The following is a 6,000-nucleotide window of genomic DNA, read 5'->3' on the forward strand; positions in this document are numbered from 1 at the left end:
TGCAGCCTACTTAATCTAGCAAATAATTTTTATTTAACAGCACATTTCTATGATGAATTGCTGGCATGTTGTTTACAGTAGAAAACCCTGCATATTTTATTTTTTTACAATATGAGCCCAACTATCCAGGCTCCCTTGTCCTGGGTTGGCTCTTGCTTTTTGTCGAAATTTTCCAAGTTTGGCCCCTCAAAACCTGCCTAGATCAAGTAATTTTTACTTACCAGTAGCTCATTCAATCTGAAAATATTTTATACATAGATGTTGGGCACATTGGCTGCCTGACCTGCTTGCACCCCTTTAATGTGCAGTCCGAACTGGGTTATGAGTTTTATCAGGTAAGGAAGACAATTTCACCTCAAGGATTAATACAGCGTACCAAATACCAAAGAAAAACTACATTTTTAAGATAAGGTGATTATCAGGTGCACATCGACCATTAAGGCTTTCTGGGTGCGCTGCATTGTTAAAAGAACTTTCAACCCTGTTAAGGAGCTAAGTTACCCAGGGGCATTGGGTGGCTGGTAGGAGGGTTTGGGGGTCTTAATTCAGGTTTGGCAATTGTACTCTGAAGTGATGGCACAAGAAAATAGCAAGAATTTTATTGAACTCTATACTCATGACAATAATGTCACTAAAAATTTATTGTATGTAATGTCTTCTGCATCTGGTTGTTATCCATCTCGAGTTTGCATGTTCTCCCCATGTTGGCATTTGTTTCCTGAAATATCCAAACAGATCTGCGTGAATAGCCACCTGTGCTCTGTTCTTGGCCTCATCCGGTTCTGCTTTGCAGTGAGCTTAGCAGTTGTGGGCTTTGGCCCCCGTACAATCCTGAACTAAATTAAGTGAAGTGGGAAGGTTGTAACTGCGGTGGGTTGGTGCCCTGCCCGGGATTGGTTCCTGCCTTGTGCCCTGTGTTGGCTGGGATTGGCTCAAGCAGACCCCCGTGACCCTGTGTTCATATTCAGCGGGTTGGATAATGGATGGATGGATGGGAAGGTTGTAAGTTCAATGGGATATATATAAAGTGCATCCAGAAAGTATTCACAGCGCATCACTTTTTCCACATTTTGTTATGTTACAGCCTTATTCCAAAATGGATTAAATTCATTTTTTTCCTCAGAATTCTACACACAACACCCCATAATGACAACGTGATAAAAGTTTACTTGATTTTTGCAAATTTATTAAAAATAAAAAAACTGAGAAAGCACATGTACTGTACATAAGTATTTACAGCCTTTGCCATGAAGCTCCAAATTGAGCTCAAGTGCATCCTGTTTCCCCTGATCATCCTTGAGATGTTTAATTGGAGTCCACCTGTGGTAAATTCAGTTGACTGGACATGATTTGAAAGGCACACACCTGTCTATAGAAGGTCCCACAGTTGACAGTTCATGTCAGAGCACAAACCAAGCATGAAGTCAAAGGAATTGTCTGTAGACCTCCGAGACAGGATTGTCTTGAGGCACAAATCTGGGGAAGGTTACAGAAAAATTTCTGCTGCTTTGAAGGTCCCAATGAGCACAGTGGCCTCCATCATCCGTAAGTGGAAGAAGTTCTAAACCACCAGGACTCTTCCTAGAGCTGTCCGGCCATCTAAACTGAGTGGTCGGGGGAGAAGGGCCTTAGTCAGGGAGGTGACCAAGAAACCAATGGTCACTCTGTCAGAGCTCCAGAGGTCCTCTGTGGAGAGAGGAGAACCTTCTAGAAGGACAACCATCTCTGCAGCAATCCACCAATCAGGCCTGTATGGTAGAGTGGCCAGACTGAAGCCACTCCTTAGTAAAAGGCACATGGCAGCCCACCTGGAGTTTGCCAAAAGCACCTGAAGGACTCTCAGACCATGAGAAACAAAATTCTCTGGTCTGATGAGACAAAGATTGAACTCTTTGGTGTGAATGCCAGGCGTCACATTTGGAGGAAACCAGGCACCGCTCATCACCAGGCCAATACCATCCCTACAGTGAAGCATGGTGGTGGCAGCATCAGGAACTGGGGGACTAGTCAGGATAAAGGGAAAGATGACTGCAGCAATGTACAGAGACATCCTGGATGAAAACCTGCTCCAGAGCGCTCTTGACCTCAGACTGGGGCGATGGTTCATCTTTCAGCAGGACAACGACCCTAAGCACACAGCCAAGATATCAAAGGAGTGGCTTCAGGACAACTCTGTGAATGTCCTTGAGTGGCCCAGACTTGAATCTGATTGAACATCTCTGGAGATCTTAAAATGGCTGTGCACCGACGCTTCCCATCCAACCTGATGGAGCTTGAGAGGTGCTGCAAAGAGGAATGGGCGAGACTGGCCAAGGACAGGTGTGCCAAGCTTGTGGCATCATATTCAAAAAGACTTGAGGCTGGAATTGCTGCCAAAGGGGCATCAACAAAGTATTGAGCAAAGGCTGTGAATACTTATGGACATGGGATTTCTCAGTTTTTTTTATTTTTAATAAATTTACAAAAATCTCAAGTAAACTTTTTTCACGTTGTCATTATGGGGTGTTGTGTGTAGAATTCTGAGGAAAAAAAATGAATTTAATCCACTTTGGAATAAGGCTGTAACATAACAAAATGTGGAAAAAGTGATGAGCTGTGAATACTTTCCGGATGCACTGTGTATATATATTAATATATATTTTAACTCAATTATAAATGCTATAGGAAAACAATTATTCATACTGTGGGAGAAAAAAATGCAATGTAAACATTAAGCATAATACTAAACCTCAAACCTCAAATGTGCAAATAGAGCAGATTTTTTTGTCTTTTGTCAAATTTAGGAGAATTTGTCTATTACATAATCAGGTGCTCATGCAAACAAAAACGTTGGCATGAAAGTGCAGTGGTTAGCTTCACAGATAAAGTTAGTGGGTTCAAATCCCCTGCCTGGCCATCTGTAAGGTCCCCGTGTCCTCAAAGATGCGGGCGTCAAGTTAATCAGAGCCTCTGAAGTGGCCCTATGTGACCAGTTTGATGCCTGTCTGCTTTTCAATGCTTCAGGGAAACACTCTGCAAACACCAAGACCCTGAATTGGACTAAGCGGGTTAACAAGATGGATGTCCGTCTTTGGCTGTTACCTAAACTCATGTTTGCTATGCACGCTGCTCAACTTTTCCTCCTGATTTTTGGTATTTTTGGCTTTAAAGGACCTTACTGACACATGTGCACACTACAGTGAAATTCGCACTACACAGTGTTAACCTGCATGTCACCACTCTCAGGCACCATAGTCAATCATTGTAACAACCTTACCTTGAAACTTCTGCCTTCCTTACCTGAAAAATCTCAGAACACGTGTGTCATAACTGGCAAACACGTAGGTAATTCCACTGAAACTCTTACAAACATACATGATTTAATCGGTTAATTTCTGTTTACCTCATTTATCCATTTAATTATTCTTTATCAGCTTGTTTACTCATTCTGCATGTTCAACGGAATGAAACAAGTCAAATTCATGACCAGTGTGAAAATAAAAGATCTTCCAAAAAAGCATTTTCTCAAAATCCATAAACCATTCCAAGATATTTGCTTAACACACATTCATCCAAAAACTGAAAAACAACATTCTTTACAATAAAAGCCATGTCCAATCATCGAGTATGTGCAATGAATAGACATTTCTCTATAAAAGGAGCTCGATATATTGAATAATAAGCCAAAATGAATCATTCTTTGTGGAAATAGACACAAGAATTAAAATAATAACTTACCGGTAGATGAATGGGAAATCTTAGCGAACATCAGAAAAGCCACATGTGCGTAACAATGGAAACCTGTCACTTCCTGAGAGATAATCATCGATAATGAGGTCTAAATTAAGTTAGTTAGTAGTTATGTGTGCATTATCAATAAAGATAATACACTTAAATACATAACTTTGTTCATCTGTCACATTGAAAGACCTGAGACTCTCACACGCCGTTGACATTATTGGTCATATACTAGAGATATTTGTAAATGTGTTTTTAATTTGGATATGCTCTTAACTGTGACTAATATATTAGTCTAAAATATAACAATTTGTTGTCTTCTGTATTTATTTGGTAATTAATTTACTTTGAATGGAGATGGATGGGTTACTGGTGTCATATTTATTTTTGTGTTCTACTCATTTCATTTAAGTCTCCTTGTACTGGCACAAGTGGTAAAGTGTGCAGACAAGTCTTTTGAATATCAATCTTTAATACCTTTGCAGATTTGTAGATGCTTAAAGACAACACAAATAAGATAGACAGTAACATTAGTCAATCTTGAAGGTTACCCAATGCGACAGTAATTTCTGTCTTGCGTGACAGAGGTCTGGGTTATTTGTCTTTTTCTTCTACACACTTCAATTGTCAAGCTGTTGCACAAATTGTGCCACAATCTCAGATAGCAGGAAGACAGGAAAAATAAAGCCCAGCCTGACCACGATGTTGCAAACTACAGTCTCAGGCGCAACTGTGAAGATGGCAGGCAACAATGACCAGCATTAGTGAGCTCGCCCTGCTGAACAAACTCGTCAGAAATTGTAAACAAAAGGGCACAGCTGAGAAATGCACGGCATTCCAACCCTTATCATTTCGGGAAAAGCTGATCCTGCAATTTTCTCATCAGCCAGTTTGCCTCTGGCACAAGGCGAGGTGAGGTGCAGCATTTTATTGCACTTCAGCCAGCCGGGCTGCATTTATTTGACTGTGTTAGTCAGGTCAGGTGGGCTTACAAGTTGGTGAAACGTTTCTATTGGCCTTTCAATAATCAGTTGTTTTTGTCCAGCTGTTTAAGAAATAAGAATATCATAACATTCTCAAATGTGATTAATGCAGTTCTGGAGGACCAGACAGGGGCAATTTAGAATTGCCAATCGGCCTTGAGATTTGGGAAAAAAACTAGTGTACCAAGAAGAAAGCAAACAGGACATGGGAGAATGTGAAACTCCACACACCCAGCAATGAGATGTAGGGTTTAAACGGAGGATTTCTAAGGCAGCACTGCTAACCAGCATACCCTCAAGAAAAGCGGTTACCGGAATTTATTATTTATGTACACAATTTATTCCTGTTCTCACTAAATAGAGCAGATCAGCAGAACATTTAACAGACATGAATGAGACTGAGGTGGCACCTGCCATGTAGGAGCATGAACTGATCCTGGCACTCACTTTTGCCCACTCCATCCATCATACTTCTCTCCCTGCTTGGATGAAGAATGTAAGGCGTTTCTGTCCAGGTCAAGCCTCAACTCCTGCCATCTTTTAACTGTGGCCTCCTATCCGAGCAGGAAACCATCCTTTATCCTGGCCGGGATGCCTGTCCTTCCACCGTGACACTTACATTATTTATACTAAATATATATAAAATATTCTGACATACATACATATACAGAAGAGCGTGCACCACTGCAGCTTCTTCACAATGTCCGGTCTGAATCTCACAGGCCACACTAGAGAAGGCCATAAGCATGTCATCCCTGTTCTACCCTGTCCATAACAGCTCTGGGACTTACGATGAATTTGTTATAATATTATTATTACTACTATTAATTGATAATATATTTGTTATTACAGCACATTTGAAACACTGAATGCAGCTTAAGCTGCTTTACTGAAGACTATACAATATAACTTTAAAACATATATAAAGATAAAAACAGATACTACTAAATATGCTACTAAAACTACATATAATAAGTTGTATTTTAAATATTTATTTAATCATACAATTCATTTAGGATATTCAAAGGCAGCAACGTCTAGAAATACACTAGTCATGACAGCGCCTCCAATTGGCAGTGTCAGTTATTATCAACACCCTCTGTGCAGAAGCCATTGAAACAAACAGAATTGTGGATTTATAAAGTCATTATTGTCATGTGTACAAAGTACGGTGAAATCCTTATTTGCATATGCTAATCAATATGCACAAACAATGCAAAATCTGAAAAAACAACACTGAAATGGCAAAAAATGCATTCTATTTACATATGTAAACAACAAAACCATTCACTACTCTAAC

Source organism: Polypterus senegalus, chromosome 12, assembly GCF_016835505.1.
Source record: "Polypterus senegalus isolate Bchr_013 chromosome 12, ASM1683550v1, whole genome shotgun sequence".
Lineage (NCBI taxonomy): Eukaryota > Metazoa > Chordata > Cladistia > Polypteriformes > Polypteridae > Polypterus > Polypterus senegalus.